Source organism: Mesocricetus auratus, unplaced genomic scaffold (assembly GCF_017639785.1).
Source record: "Mesocricetus auratus isolate SY011 unplaced genomic scaffold, BCM_Maur_2.0 Super-Scaffold_2245, whole genome shotgun sequence".
In the NCBI taxonomy this organism is placed as follows: domain Eukaryota; kingdom Metazoa; phylum Chordata; class Mammalia; order Rodentia; family Cricetidae; genus Mesocricetus; species Mesocricetus auratus.
Genome location: NW_024429180.1, coordinates 41,411,757 through 41,428,145, shown reverse-complemented (window position 1 = coordinate 41,428,145; position 16,389 = coordinate 41,411,757). Strand labels below are relative to the sequence as shown.

At 40.7% G+C, this 16,389-nt stretch overlaps 1 long non-coding RNA gene across 2 annotated transcripts in view; it reads left to right on the top strand.

The window, feature by feature from the left end:
- The first annotated feature begins 556 nt into the window (after positions 1 to 556).
- LOC121143470 overlaps positions 557 to 16,389 on the top strand; it is a 267,200-nt gene continuing 251,367 nt past the window's right edge. The window contains exons 1-2 of one of the 2 annotated variants that reach the window (XR_005880658.1): positions 557 to 685; positions 8,986 to 9,112. This is a non-coding gene — a long non-coding RNA (uncharacterized LOC121143470). The remainder of the gene's footprint in view (positions 686 to 8,985; positions 9,113 to 16,389) is intronic. The other variant, XR_005880669.1, reaches the window with a different exon arrangement.

Below are 16,389 nucleotides of genomic sequence, written 5' to 3'. Positions count from 1 at the left end.
AACTTCATTTTACCACCACCTTCCTTCTTACACTCTGCCTGCCTCCAGGCCACTCACTTATTACTTAGTGTCATTTGTTAAAAAGAAAAATCTCCATTTTTTATGCCTGCACTTTCTCCCTTTACTATCTGTGTAAAATTTATCTTTATTAAGGATGACAGAGGAGAGTATTTATTTGGTATATTAAAGACACATACTCTGTAAAATGCCCTAGACAGAACTACTGATACCCAGTGAATGTGCTCTGGAGGTTTAAAAAATAAAAGACCTACCTAGACAAGGGAGAAATTTAGCAACCCAAGATGCCTGGGCATCAGTGGGCAGAAATAATTGCTAATTAGCATCCTACCAGCTTGGGAGCATTAATTGGCTTTGGGGGATCTGCTTCCTGGACCTAAAGTGTATTTTCATTTCAGTTTGCTGCATAGGATGGAAGGAGAATGACAATTACCAAACTAGTTGCATTTCAGTAATTCAACCTAATGGAGCCTTGTCATTTGAATGATTATCCAGTAGTTGGTCTTTGTTTCTCTGCCAAGTTTTGAGAAAAACAAACTCAGATATTCCTCAAGCCTGAGAAAACACAGCCTTCCCTCCAACATAGCTGAAAGAATTTGCTCATGGATCCAGGGATGCTCACAGAAGGACTACCATTCTCCATGATTGTGAGGGAGAGAGGAAAGAGGTATCGTTTGTAACATTTAATTTATGCTTCAGAATGGATCAAGCAATAATATCAAAGGGAGCATTTCAAATTGATATCCGTATTTTTTCTCCTAGAGAGAAAATTTGTCAGCCGTTTTGTGATTTATTGAGACTAAAGGAAGGCATGTATGAGAACAAGTTTGATGATTAATTAAATGAAATTACTTGAGCAGAATACCCATGATGGTGTTGTCTTCGAAGTAAGACTCACTCAAGTAAGATTGATGCCATTTTCCATCATAAGATTAATTAAACATTTTTGTTAATTGCACATAAGTCAGTGTGTTTGGGTTCTTTTCAATTGATATTCTGAAGCAGCTTCCATTTGTGTTCCTCCAGAAGTCTGCTTGGCTGCTGGTTTTCTAGCAGCCGGATTCTAGAAGCCAGATTTCTCCCATTTTATTTGTTTCAGGGTTCTCAATATTTAGTAGAGCTAACTGTGGAGATAATTATTGCAATGGCTTTTGCTTTGGGCTTTGATTTTTTAAAAATCCTGTGATCATCTTTCTTGGATGATCCTGCCATGATTATTATCAGGGCTGCCTCTTGACTCAGCCAGGCTCAGATCTTTTTGTTAGAGCAATGGTGGAAATGGAGCCGACAGCATCTGCAGCTGTGTGGCTCTGCCTGATGCCTGCCTGATTTGAGTTGTTGTGGATGGCTCAGCTACCCACTTACAAGCAGGGAAGTGACGAAAATGATTTCTTTGACTGTGTTTGACACTCTGAGGCGTTGTTAGTTCTCTAGATATCTTAGTCTCCCTTTGACAATTTACCCCAAGTCCCCATTTCTAAAGATTTAATTCCTGATGAATTCAAATTTGTCTTTTTAGGCAGAGTCTGGGAAAAGAGTATATTGCCTTTTGAAACAAAAACATAAAAACAAGGTACTTTGTGTGTCTTGGTGTGCACGTGGACCACTGACAATAGCTCACATTCTGCTAACTCTTTGTTTGAATGCCTCTTTGCAGCATGTTAAAGCCAAGCAATGTGGCTAGGCAATCGACCCCGAGCCTCTCCTCCTACAATTTCTGCACATTCGCTTTCTATATTTTTATTCCCTGGGCCAAATTCTCCATTCAGTCTGGCAAGAGTTTACATGCTACAAATAGCTCCCCTTGAATGAGGGGGAGTTTTCTAGGCTCTCATCAGAGAATGCAATTTGGGGCTGTCATTTAGTTCCTGTCAAAGCCTGCCTGAGACAATTGATATTTCAGAAATAGAGTTTATAGATGTGCAGTCTCTCTCCTAGGTGCTAAACCACATCACCGGAAAACTTCCCACAGTGGTGCTCATTAGCTTAGCCTCTCCCAGTGAACACCCTTTGACAAGCCATGTTTCAGTGCCAGGTCTTTATCTTTTCAAAAGTATTAATCTTAGAAACAGTGAAGTAAAGCATATTTCTGGGACTCCTGTAAGCTCTCCTGAAACTTCCTGTGTGCTGTTCAGTGTTCTGTGCGCGAAGTTACATAAGAGATTCCTTTTAAAGTTATTAGGAGGGAAGAAGCAGAAACTTGGCTTTCTTAACGAAACTTGGTTTGTTGGCTGCCAGGAAGTTCCAAATGCAAATAAATGTGTCGTGAGACTGAGCAATCTCAATGATGTTGCTGAAGGAATGTAGGAGTAACTGCTCCTTTGTCCTCTCATATCTACTCATCTATTGATTCAGTAGACATTGATCCAAAGATAACTGTGTTCCAAGTACCACCCAAAGTCCTGGAGAGAAAGAACATGAACCTTATTCTAAAATGGATTGCAGCCTAATGGGACAAAAATGGACAAGACGGGGAATAGGATGAACACTAAAAGATAGGGCCTCACAGGTTGTTATGGGGGAAGAAAGGGACTTCAAGCATTGCTTATAGACACCAGGGAAAGTTTCTATGATTAACCTTGGAGGAAAAGTACTGAGTGGAGTCAGGACAGAGGGCAGAGCTCTAAGGCACACAGGAAGAAAGAATGCATAGACTTCACAGATTACAGGTCATGAATGAAGCTGGAATAAGGGCAGCCCTCAAACCTCAACAACCTTACTTAGAAATTTGCTATTTTTCCTCCAGAGAGTATGGACTTGAAGATGTAGCAAACAAGATGGCAGTATAAAAGCCTCCTGGAAACCTAACAGAAGACAGCTTGGGCATGGGGCCAGGTGAGAAGACAAGAGTTCATACAGCGAGTGGCTGGACAAATAACAGGCAATACAGAAGTGACTATGCTAAGGCTAGGATGAGGGGCGGAAGTTGAAACAAAGGAGGAGAGGAATAGAATTGGAGTCAACAAAACTTGTTGGACATTGGGTGTGAGGGAGCATTGTCTAGGAAGTCACCCAACTTTGCTGCCAAGGATACTAGGAATCATGAAGAATAAGGGAATTGGAAAGACAATCCCTGGCACCACACAAGTTGGGAGGCAATCCATTACATTTTATTTGTGTGGTGTCAAAGCAGCTGAGGGAAGACAGTATACAGGTCTAGACCTTAAGTGAGTAATCTTAACTGAAGACCTAGGAAATGCCAGTCTTTGAGAAAAGTAGCAAGTGTGAGGACAGACTTTTGGTGAGGAGAATAGAGGCTACCTACTCTAAGAATGGGCAGAAACACAGGAGCACTCAAGGGATCTTCAGAAAGCATGGGCAGGAAGAGAAGGATTCGTTAGCACCAATGGTGGCCCATACATTCTCTATCTTGCTTTCCAACTGATGGAGCTTTTAGAAAGTGATTGGTCCTGAGGACTCTGGTTAATCCTTGGAGTCATAATTTAATGTTATATGGAAGGTTGTAGAAATAGGAGAGATAGGTAAATGGAGGCGGTAGGTCACTGAGAGCCATGCTTTTAATGGAGATAGCTTTTCCCAGGCCTCCTTCTTCATACTCTCCTTTGCTCTTTTGCATCATGTTGTCTCTGCTAGGATGTTATGCTTGAAGCAATGAAGCCCCTGAACCTGTGAGTTAAAGCATGTCTTTCCTTATTTAGCCTGAATTTATCAATTATTTTGACACAGACAACAAAGCAACAAAAAGCTAAAATCCCACTAGCACAAATACTACCCTCTCCATGCTCCGTGCATCCCCTATTCTGTTTTCCCTATGAAGTGGAAACCCATGCAGTTCACAAGCAGACCCCAAGAGTTAGTCTCAAGACCTCACAAGAATGCTAAAGACTCCTGGATGATTAGTCAACTGCCAATCCCTGCCATGTCTCCATGCCTGCTTTAGTCAAGTATTGTCACTTTTTGCATGGGCACTGTCGGTAATTCCCAATTGGTCCTTGACCTCCATCTTGCTGTTGGATTCAAATTTACTCACATGTTTTCAATGCTAGAAATCGTCCAGTCAATCCTTTGTGTGTATGTGTTTGTATATGCATATGGGGGAATTGTGTGTGTGTGTGTGTGTGTGTGTGTGTGTGTGTGTAGGTTAAAAGTTGTGTCAAGGGTATTCTTCAATTCATTTTCGTTTTTGAGAGTGGGTCTTCCATTGAGCCTGGAGTTCACTGGTTGGTTATACACTGACTGTCTGGCTGGCAAGCCATGGGGATCCCAGCCTATTTATTAAAATTTATTTATTTATTTATTTATTAGTGTGTGTGTGTGTATGTGTGCGAGTCTTTATGTGGGTTCTGAGGATGTGAACTCAGTCCTTCATGGTTGTCCGGCAAGCACTTGATCCACGGACCCCTCTCTCCATCCCCCATTCCAATTCTTAGAGCTTTGGCTTTGAAGCTCGTCATTTCAAATTTAAACAGGCATTTTGATGTCATCCTTTTCACAAAATGTAAAGAAAGAAGTACCCCCAAACAGCTTCTGTCCCCCAGCTTCATACCACCGCCAAGCTTGCTTCCATTCCTCCAGCTTACCCTGATCCTAGAGCAGGTACAACAAGAGACACTCTGACATACTTTTTTGTGGTATTGTGCATCTACCACCTCTGTTCTGTCTTTGGCAATATGTCTGCCGCTGATGACATGGGATGTTTGCCTCCCTCACCAGGCTTTCGTGCTTGCTATCCCTTTGATTGGCAGTGAGTTCCCCCCATTCAGTTTTGATAGTTTATACAAGAAATAATGTAAAGGCAGTGAATTCTGAACAATAATGGACAATTTTTTTCACGTCACAGTTAATCTTGATCTTGTTTATAACTTTCCCCCTCAAAATGGATTTATAAAATCCTTCCCATTGCCACATTGCAGTTCAAAAAGACAGATTAGGAGAAAGAAAAGTCACCTCCAAGTGACTACATGCAGCTACAATTTGTAGACAGAGCACACTTTAGAGGCAGCCAAATCGCCTCAGAAATAAGCTTGATGACTTAAAGGTAAACTCTGAACAATTGTTGACCGAGATACTGAAAATTCTCTGTTGCTGGATTGAAAGCTCTCGTGTAAAGAAGCCGTCTTGGCAGGGTGCTGTGGTGTCAGACCCAGAAGTCTGTAAACCAAGAAGAAGATCAACAAAGCATGCAGCCCCAGGGCAAAGGGAGAAAGCACATTTGCAAAGTATCTGTGGAGAGACATTTTTTCCTAGCAAGATCTGACTGCAAGTTTCACCTATTCTGAGGTAACAAGGTGTCTTAGTTGGGAGCTCTATGGCTGTGATAAAACACTGTGATTAAAAGCAATTGGGGAAGAAGGTTTTATTGCAGATTTCAGCTCATAGATCATACCCAGTCATTGTGGGAAGTCATGGGTAGGAACTCAGGCAGGAACTGGAGGCAGGAGGAGCTGATGCAGAGGCCATGGAGGGGTGCTGCTTACTACCTGCTCATCGTGTCTTGCTCAGCCTGCTTTTCTATGTTACCCAGGACTACCTGCCAAGGGGTGGTACTGTTCCCAGTGAGCTGGGTCCTCCTACATCAATCATTAATTAAGACAATGCCTTACATACTTGCTTACAGGTCAATCTTATGAAGGTATTTTCTCAAATATGGCTAGGTTTGTGTCAAGTCGACAGAAACCAGTGAGCACAGGTTATGTGTGCCCGGGCTAACCCCCAAATTAATCATCTAATAATCTATATACAATCAATTCCAAAGTGAGCATTGATTTAGCCATTCTCGGTGGGGAAACAAAAATTTTAATCTAAAAACCTTGGTTAAAATTAAGTACAATTCTAAGTCATATTGCCGTTTGATAAGCCTGCAGAGCAAAGAACTCTATATGCCAAAGTGCTTTGAATTTTGAAAGTGCTTTATTGATGTGATAAGGATATTTATATTCTGTGACCATATCGACATAGCCAGAGAGCACAGCCAGGAGAGCAGGCAGGAGAGGAAGGGCAGTCTTTAAATTTAAATTTACACAGGCTTTGTCTGTTATTACGGTTATTGGAAAAGAGCTTCAGTCTTCTGGACAGACTTAGGAACTGTAAATCTTTTTCTAAGATATTCACTTAATGTTAACCGTGAAATCACTGTTTAATATTCATAGACTCCAACTCTTCTTGGCCACACATATAAAAGATTCTATAATTTACTTAATCTATTTGTCTTGTAGAAAATGGAATTTGGCTAGTTAATTTTTAAAGGAAGCAACAACTTTGTATTAATATATGTAAAAATTGTTCTTGCATTAGTTGGAAAATCCTTCCATTTCTTAACTATTCTTTTCTCTCTTTGCAGGCTGCCCATAAATACATGCCCTGAGCAGATATAAAACCAGTCATCGCAGGATGGGCTTGTGTGACACACTAATTTTAATTTATTGAGCATTTACTCTGTGCCAGGTGTTGCATTGCAGATGATAACAACCATCCCCTGCTCTCCCTGCTTGATTCAGATAGAGTTTAGTCAGTGGAACAAGGCCACCATGAGCAGTGCGGTTTGTCAGTGATATTCTGAGTCAGGTTCCCATGGCCTGCCTAGAGTACCTGCCTACCTCCAGTGCCAGTTCTTTCATAAGACACCTAGAGTAGGAAAGTTGAGGGGTGAGAATTTATACCGAGAGCCTAGCATATCAAGGCTCCATGCTTTCTGGAATAGTGGGCCTATTGCACTACCCTGGACAGAGCTGGCAAAGTGAATGATTGCAATAGGGTGTCAGTATGAATGTTTACAATAGGGTGTCAGTATGACTCTAGGTGGACGACTCAGAACTTCCAGAAAAGTCTGTGGTGGTGTGGGTATGCAACTACCAAAGATGGATGGCAAAGGGGGAAACCTCAATGAGGTCCGTGGGAAGCCCAGTCTCTGTTGGTCATTGCATCTGAGGTGGTGGATACCCATGGCCACAGTTGTTTAGCAAAATAACATCAGGAAGAGAAATGGAGCAAGAAACAGATTGGAGTCAGAGCCTGCTGGCCTTTCTCAGACCAGGCTTTCTCCGCAATCGTTATCTGACCCCAGAGAAAGATCTCTGCCCTCCTCTATATTGCCTCACTTCCGTGTCCCAAATTCGAAGCAACTTTCTCTTTTGGTTAATCCTAAAGTGGAGTTTCACAGAAAGCAGGTGTCTTGAAAACATTGGTTCTGACTCACTTTAGCTGACATAGTGTGTTCAATACACTTCCCAACAGTGCAATGACATAGGGTTGTCCCCAGGTTTTAGAAAGGAACAAAACCTACTGGTATAGTTTGCTTGAGGTTATACAAACACATCACTAGGTCTAACAGATTTCAGAGCCTTTGGTTTTAAATACTACAATATACAGAGAGTTTTGCTTTTTAAAAAAAGTGACAAAACAATCCCATTTTAAAAGTGCATACTTTTTTTTTTTTTTTTTTTTGCTTAGTTCCACGTATTTGATTGACCTGGATGTTTACTTCCTGGAAACCCTGGTTACTACTAGTGCTGGATTCCCTCAGCGAGCATTCTTCTCTGTTGAAATAGAGCTTGAGCTGCTTGGCTTTGAGCTGACATGCCTGAACTCACTGAGGAGGGGTGGTGAGCTGTGCCTTGCCCATTAGTTCTGACATCAGGGGCAGATCTTTTCACTGACTGTAGATGTGACTTCTCCAGCAGCTTCCAGGAAGGACTGGATACTATAATTCAGAAGTGTGAGGGGGAGGTAACATTTTGAGGGGTGACCTTTGACCAATGATAGAAGGGAGCTGAAGGAATGTGGCTGATAAATCACTCTTGTCTGTCTAGCATAGACTGTTCTGAGGAGTGCACTGCCAATCTAGAAGGTGGGTCACGTGATTGGTTATTTTATAGGAAGATGCAGTTAGTTCAGCAATATACTATTTGGTTTATGCATGCCCTTTTTCTTTTCTTCATTCTTGTCTTTGCATTTGGTATCCTTGTACTACACCTACTGTGAAGCCTTGGCCTCTAATATTTGCCTAAGACTTAGTTCTCTAGGGAACCAGCCAAAGGGCCTAAATGTAAGCAAATGCTAAGTAAATGCCAACAATAGCCTGTGTTCAATATTGTTGGAGAGGGTGATAAAAATATGTTTTTAATTTCTATTTTTGTATTAGTTTTATAGTTCACTTTTTAATGCTCAGGTTCTTTGTTCCCAAACACATTAGTTAAATTCTTAAACTAATCCTTAAATGGTCACACATTACTTGATGTGACAATATGCTATAATTATTAGTTAAAATGTTTACATTTAGAAAGTGATATCATTAAGCCAAGGGAATGAGTGGCACAGGATTTTATCTGGTGCAATGGGAAAGACATGATGGAGAAGGGAGCTGATTAACTCACATATGCACCATTGACAGTAATCTAGTCCATCCTAATAAAACAAGGGCACGTGTAAGACTTGCCTATCAGAAATCACTTTCTTACCTCCTGTTAAAAATTATGTGCTGTATCAGTACTGGGAAGGAAACAATTGTAATTGGCTTTAAAGCAGCAAGTTCATGCAGTCTTTAGAAAAAAAATGTGTAACTGTTATTCTTTGCAGTTTTTGAAAACAAATAAGGAAACAAACGAAACACTTTAACTAGATATCTGTCCTATATGTAATTGTTATGATTTGGACATGGAGTATTCCCCCAAAAGACTCACACATTGAGGACTTGGTTCCCAGATGGTGGCACAATTTAGGAATATCTGAGAATTCTAAGATCTGGGATGTATCTGAAAGATGTCATTAAGCCTGGGTGCTTGAGTGTATCTTGTCCCCGACAACTTCTTGAACTGTATCTCTTTCATATCAACCCTAAAGAAGAGCCTCTACCACACACTTTCTCCATTCTGTCTTGTCCAAGCATGTGGGGGTCAAGAAACCACATCTTGAAATACCTGAAACTGAGTCAAGACCTTCCTTCCTTCATTTGTTTCTGTAGGTATTTGGGTCACAGAGATAGAATGTTGTCTTTGCTTTCTTTTTCAGGACAGTGGGAGAATTCCTGTGTGCTAGTGCTCGGCTAGTGCTCTCCATTTATGCAGTCTAGATCTTCTTGGAGGGTAATAGCTCCACCCACAATCACGATGAGTCTTCACACATCAAGGTAACCAAGGTAATTCCCCTTCACCTGCGACTGCTCAGAGGTCCCTCACCCAGGTAATGCTAGATTCTGTCAAGTTGACAACACTAACACCATCACAATATCAATAACTCAGAAGCTGACTGGATTTAACTGTAAAGCACATTACAAGGAATAGGTATGAGAAAATATGAGGCATGTGGGGATGGATGACAAATACATTAGGATAGTTTTAAATGCATGTTTAATATTGTAGAATATTAACTTAATGTGTGCTACTTTTGTTTATACTCTGGAACATTTGTTTAGTGATGCAAAGATGTGTTTGATTAAATAAAATTCACCTGCAGTCAGGAGGCTGGGTCAGCAACTAGCTGACAGGAAGGAGGAGCCAGGTGGAGAAGGATTTATAAGGAGGGGTGGGGTTGGGGACAAGGACTTCTTGGGAGATGCTAGGAGGTGAGGTAGGTGAGTTGCTTCCTATTCAGCCTCTCTGGGAAACAGGGTTCTACCTCAACCTTTGAATCTCAATTTCTTTAGCAGGACAGAGATTTAAATAAGTTTTCTTAGTAGCTTTGAAAGAGTCAGGAACAGAATTCCCTCAGGCAGAATTCCCTCTTGCCACACCTTCTCTTCCAGCCTAACCACTGCTGGAAGAGAAGGTGTGGCAGTTGCTGAATAGGATAGCCATAGCATAAAAGGCCAAAACAAATGAAGAAAAACAAGTTTCCAAACTTTACAATAACGTGCATGGTGTTTATATTTTTGAGTGAGTTTGTCTGCAGAATGGGCAAATGGGCTTCCTTTATTAAAAGAGAGAACTCTCCCAAATTAACTTGGCAGGCTAAATCCCAAACTGCAGATAATTGAAAACAGAGGTTGAAAATAAACATGCTGAGGCAGCAGTCTCTTAAAGCAGAATGCACCATCACTGCACAATTATAACTAGGTTTACCAAATGGAAGACTGAAGAAGAAAGTGTCAGTTATAACATTCTAGAAAAAAATATTTTTAGCAGGACCTTATATACATGAAGACAAAAGTGGCTGTGCATCCCTATAATCCCAGCACTTGGGAAGTAGAGGCAAGAGGGTCAGATGTATGAGGTCCCCCTTGGCTACATACTGAGTTTGAGGCCAGTTAGAGTCACATGAGATTCTGTTTTAAAACAATAAGATAGCATACATAGCCTAAGTCATTGCACAGTCATCACGATAGTTAATAAAGACTATATTTTCTATGAAGATTTTACCTTTTCTTTTCTTGTTAGGGGCAGAATCATCTCAATGGAAAATTAGCAGTCACAGGGTAATGTTCAATTTCACTAAATTATGGAACAATTCTGTCCCTCTGTGTTATAAGGAGCCTTTAATGCTATTGCTGCAGGACAATCAGAGATTTTTCCAGCTCTTGGCACTTGAATTGCAAAGAAGAATATTAATAAGATAAAATCCTAGGGTGGGAAAAAATCTTTCAACTCTGAAACTCTATGCCTGGAAGAATCATAAGATAGCATTTTCTCATAAAGTCCCTTTGCTTTAGAAGATCCACAGTCCTGATTATTATTCAAACCTAATTTCAGCTCAGAAAACTTAAGTAAAGGACAATCTTCAAGTTCTGAGGATTATAAAAGATGACAAGAAGTATGTACTTTTGATAAAAAAGGGAGGGTGGGGGGAAGCACCAGGGGCAATAGCTGCCCACTAAAAGACAGCTCAGAGCAGCTGTCAATCAGAGTAACAGGGAGACAAGTCATAGCAAATCACTGTGTCAGACTCCTGGGCAATAATCCCGTTACTCTATAAATGCTGTCCAGCTAGAAAACATTGCCGTACCATAAACAGACATTATGACATTCTCAGTTTATTATTACATTTTTGTTTTCATTTTATGTTTATGCACTTATAAAGGCAACTGAATTATGCATTGTCCTTGTCAGGGCTTGAAACATAGCCTCACATTCATTTTATCCCTTCAACAAATATTTATTGAGCTTGCTATTTGCCATGCACCATGCTAGATTGCAGGACTGTTAGAGCAAAAAAGACTGAGACTTGATCCCTGATCTTCAGTAGCTTAAGGGCCAGTGGGGTATAAACTTTGGATGTGTATTAGAGACACCTATAGGGATTCTTGGGCTCCTTAAGGGTGACTTTCTTGTAGATAGTTGGATGAACTGATTTTGGGTCCAGAGCTTGCTATACTCATTCATTCATTTACCCCTTTAACATATTTGTGTTATGTGCCTGCTCTGGGACAGTTACCTCCCCTCTTGAGAGTAGCTTAGTAAAGATGCTGAATCATGGAATGGTGAAGAAGCTACTAAACACAAGTAATGGTGCCAAATTTTCAATAAGTAGATTCAAGCAGTGTTCTAAACACGCCAGGACTGATAACAAATCATTTAGCATGATTGATTCCAACTTAATAATGTTCATCTGTGTTTTCTTCTCCCCTCTCACCCAGGGTTGCCATTATGTTGCTCCAGACATGTCTGATTATTGAAGGGCTCATCTGGTCCTGGGGTATTATCCTCAAGTGCTTAGGGTGTTGGCTGGGATGGTATACAGTCCCCAAGTTTGATGCTTGTCATCCATTTCACTGGGGTCTGCTGATACCAATCAATGCCCCTCTCCCCTTCTGTCCTTGCATGGAGAATCTTTTCTGAGGCCCCTGATGCCTTCAGAGTTACCCCTCATGGACTTCCTCTTAGTTACAGAATAAAATTGAAGTCTGAAATTTCCTATTAGACGTTTACCCTTTCATCTTTCCTTTCTTCAAATGTGTTGTTTAGGCAAGAAAAATATTGTGCTTCTAAATTCTCTAGGGCTTTGCATTTCACAGTCAAATGCTAGGACATCTAGATTCCAATTCTCACTTCTTTAAGACATTATCATATAGCTGATTCTTTAAAATTGCTTTGAAGCTAAAAAAAAAGTTGACAATTTTTCTCTTAACAACTTAACCTGAGGGCAGTGATAAGGGAAAGGGTGGGTGTGCTAGTTATTCACCAAAGTAATAATATTCATTCTGTACACTTATAGTCTCTCTTTATTTCTGTGGGTCATGGATTCAGACAGGGTGCATAGCAGATGAGTCTTGGCTTCTCTGCATGTCTGGGGCTTCTGTTGGAAATTATCTGAAGTGAAGGGCTGAAATCATCCTAACACTAGTAAATGTGCTATCTTGGGGTTGCTGATGGCTTGGGGCCTTGAGGGGCAGTCAACTGTAAGATTCACACATGGCCACTCTATCCGTGTGCTATGGGCCTTATCACAATATGGTGGCAGAGTTACCAGGGTAAGATGTGTGTGTGTGTGTGTGTGTGTGTGTGTGTGTGTGTGTGTGTGTATGAGAGAGAGAAAGAAAGAGAGAGAGCGAGAGAGAGAGAGAGAGAGAGAGAGAGAGAGAGAGAGAGAGAATAAGAGAGAGAATCAGGCAGAAATTCTGCTTCCTTTCATGATGAACCTTGTAAAAGCTATTGCATCTTTTAACAAGTTAAGGCAATTACAAAAGCCCATCCACCAGTAGTGCTGAAGGGGAGGAGATGTGGCATGCAGCCTTGTCTCTACCTCTGACTGGAAGGCCCGTCACTGTCATATTAAGTATATGTGTAGTGGAACATGTATTGGTATATCCACATTTAGAAAATGCAATCTGCCATAGGGGGATTAGCAGAAAATATGGGCAATACAAAATGCCAGGGAACTGTCACAATGCTATTTTGTCACATAAGTGACTGTAACTGGCCATCACTATTCATGTGTGCAGGTGTGAACAAAGAGAAGTAATATGTGCAGTCAAGGAGAATGGAATTTTGCATGCTGTGGTAGGGGACAAGGTCTGCCCTAGCACATTTATAAATAGTTCAGATGTTGCTTCTCATTTGTTCTTTCATTTACTGTCTGCGATGGTTTAGTTTATGCATCAACTTGACTGGACTAAGGGAGACCAATAGAACTGGGAAACATTATTTCTGGGTGTGTCTACGGAGATGCATTTGGAAGAACACAGCATTTGAGTCAGTACACGGGGTTATCGCGATTGTCAGGTGATGTTCATAGACATCATCCCATCTATTCAGGACTGGGAAAGAAAAAAAAAGAGTAAGGAAAATTCTGTCTCTTTGTGAGGAAAGGACATTCACTGCCCCCTGCCCTTGGACGCTGACACTCTCATCATTAGTCCTCCAGTGTTAGAGTGAATCATCCCATGGACTTCCCTTTTCTCCGGCATGGGGCTGCACATGGAGGAAACCCTCCAGAATTTTGGGAGCTAATTATTGTGCTGGGTATCCCCTGATATGCAGATCTTTACACAACTATATACATCCTATTGATTTATTTTTCTGAAGATCCCCGCTGTCTTGTAATTTTCTACTTTCTCCAAAGACTGAATTTATTTATTCTTGATTCCACCCTCCATACCCAACTCCATCACAGAGTCTCCATATTTTGTCCTCTCTCTTTCCACATCAGAATCTAGTAGTCCAGTCCTGTGCTGGAGGATGAATTGAAACAACCAGGCTCTCAACTAATAAGAGCCATCTTTCCCCAAACAGAGGATAACACTGGTATGCAAAAGGAGTGATGGACAGCTACTTTGCTCTTTATTTTCTTCGAAATGAAATAATTTTATTCTGTTGCTCAAATAATGCATGTCTGAATTTTTACCACCTAGATTTAAGTATTGCACTATTTTGGCAAACATCTTTTTATCCGGCTGGGTGCCACCAGTTACACTCACTCACACATAGCTTCCTATAATAAGTAACACTGTACTAACAGTCACACGTCTTACTTTCTTATTCAATAGTAGGCGGTGTTTTTTTATTCCTGTGTCAATAAATATAGATCCACATCATCATTTTTATTGACTGCACAATATTCCTCTGTGAGACATACTGTAATTTATTTAACTAATCTCTATTGAATAATAATTATGCCAATTGTAAGTTTTTGATATTATAATCAATGCTTTAATGAACTTTCTTGTACATCCATTTTTATGTACTTATTAAAAATTCTCCTTGGGATAAACTCCCATACAGGAGCATTGCTAGAATTCTTTCTTCTAAAAAGGACAATAGAAAGCTGTTCGGGGGGAAAATATGGGTATGCAGCTTAATTGCAGAGAATTCATGCAACAAAAATTCCTAGAAGCCTGTGTGGTGTCAGGAGACTAATCTAGACAGCTTGGGATGCAAAGATAAAACATCTACAAAAGAATCTCGCCTAGTGGGGAAGATAGACCAACACTTAAGCCAATAATTAACTACAGTGAGATGAAAGTCCCAATGGATATATGAACAAAGTACCAGGAGAAGGATAAAAGAAGGCAATTAAACCTGGGTAGGAGAATTAACAGAGAAATCAACAACCCAGTTGCTCATTCATCAATGAGGTAAGTGTGCTGTTTGCTGGAATTGCCAAAACAAAGTCCACAGAGTGGATGGATTAAACTACTACACATTTTCTTCTGTCTTCCTGGAGGTTGGAAGTCTGAGATAAAAGTGTTGGCAGGAGGAGCTCTGTCTTTGGGAAGGAGAGCCCTGCCTAGACCTCTTGTGTTGACTTGTAGACGGTCCTAGTCTCCACATGCACGTGTGTTCCTGCGTCCACGGTGTTTCTTCTGATGAATGCCGTGATCATACTGGGTTGTATTTTCCCCCCTCTCCCCTTACCTTCTTTTTCTGTCAATATTATCTTAAAATTCGCCCACATTCTAAGGCACTAGAATGTTGTATGCTAGGAAAAAAAGACAAGAAACGTATGGATTTGGTGGAAAGGGCCTGGGGACTGGGGAACGGGATTGAGAAACTGTGGTGCAAGGTGTGTGTATATTGGCAGGCAGGGAAGTGAATGGGCCTGAGGAGGAGGTACCTTATCCTGCAGGGAATAGCAAACTAGGGGTAATTTTAAACAGGGAAGTAGCATGATCAGGTTTGTCTTTCAGTTAGATGTTGCTGCCAGAATACCAAATGTTTGTGAGGGAGTGGGGTACCTGGTACAACCACCAGCAGCTGTTGGGTTTATAAAATGCAACAACTCTATTGGAAAGGAATTGACAGCTCCTGAAGAAGTAAGCCATGCACCTATTATGCGATCAAGGGTTCCTATCCTATGTATGTCTTCATAGGAAAGCATGTCTCAGCAATGATTCGTATGCCCACGAATGCTAATAACAGCTTTAGGCATAGCTACAAGAAACTGGAAACCGTCCAAATATCTATCAACAGGTGACTAAATAAACAAATTGTGAAGTATCCATCCAAAATAATGCCACTTAGCTATCAAATTTATACTCAAAGCATGGATAAATCTTCAAATAGTTGTGCTGAATAAAAGAATCTACATATAAAGACAAAAGGATCAGATGCAATATTATCTCGGTTACATGAAAAGCTAGAATGCACAGACATAATCATTTCAAGGACCAGGGCCTTCATTCACACTGGGTGACTGCTCTACTACCAGGCTACATCCCTAGCCCTAAATAGTAGAACATGCACATTGGCATGGGGTTCTGTGGGGATGAGGAAATCTCTGGGAAATGCATGACAGATTCATGAGTTTAAGTGTATATGAAGCTTACTGAATAGTGACTTTAATATAGGCACTTTATTGTATCTTAGTCATATCTTAACTTTTAAAAAAGAAACAAAAAACTAAAAGTGAAACCTAAATAAACAAGAAAGGGAATATGCAGGTTGGATAAAAACAGAAAGTGGTTTGAGGAAGGGAACACGGTTAGGCTGTGCCTGTAGAAGACCATTGGGAGATTCTTGGAGTCAAGGTCAAGTTGGGTAGTGTATGTCCAGTTGACTTTACTCATTTTCTATCCTGAAGTTTAAGCTTGTAGAAATTGAATTCTGGGCTTTAAAGAATGCCTGTTGTCCCGTCGTGATAGTAGAGGCCACCTGTCTTCCTTTCCACTCTCTTCTTTATGCTGGCCATAAATTATGGGCATTCATGAGCACGTAAGTGCTGCCTAAGATGGGTAAATGTCCGTTCTGCTCGTGTGGATCAGTTAGGCCAGGTAATGGTGAGTGCTATGATGAAAAAAAAAGATAGAGGGTAAGGTATCAAATGATGCATGGGCAGTGGGTATGGAAACATTTATTAAGAGATATACTTAGGAATGTCTATTCTGTGGAGGTGACAATTGACCTTAGATCAGTGGTTCTCAAACTCGCTGTGCTGTGACACTTTAACACAATACTTCATGTTGTAGTGACCCCATTAGTAAAATCATTTTCATTGCTACTTGCTACTGTTATGAATCATAATGTAAATGTTTTGAGATATTGA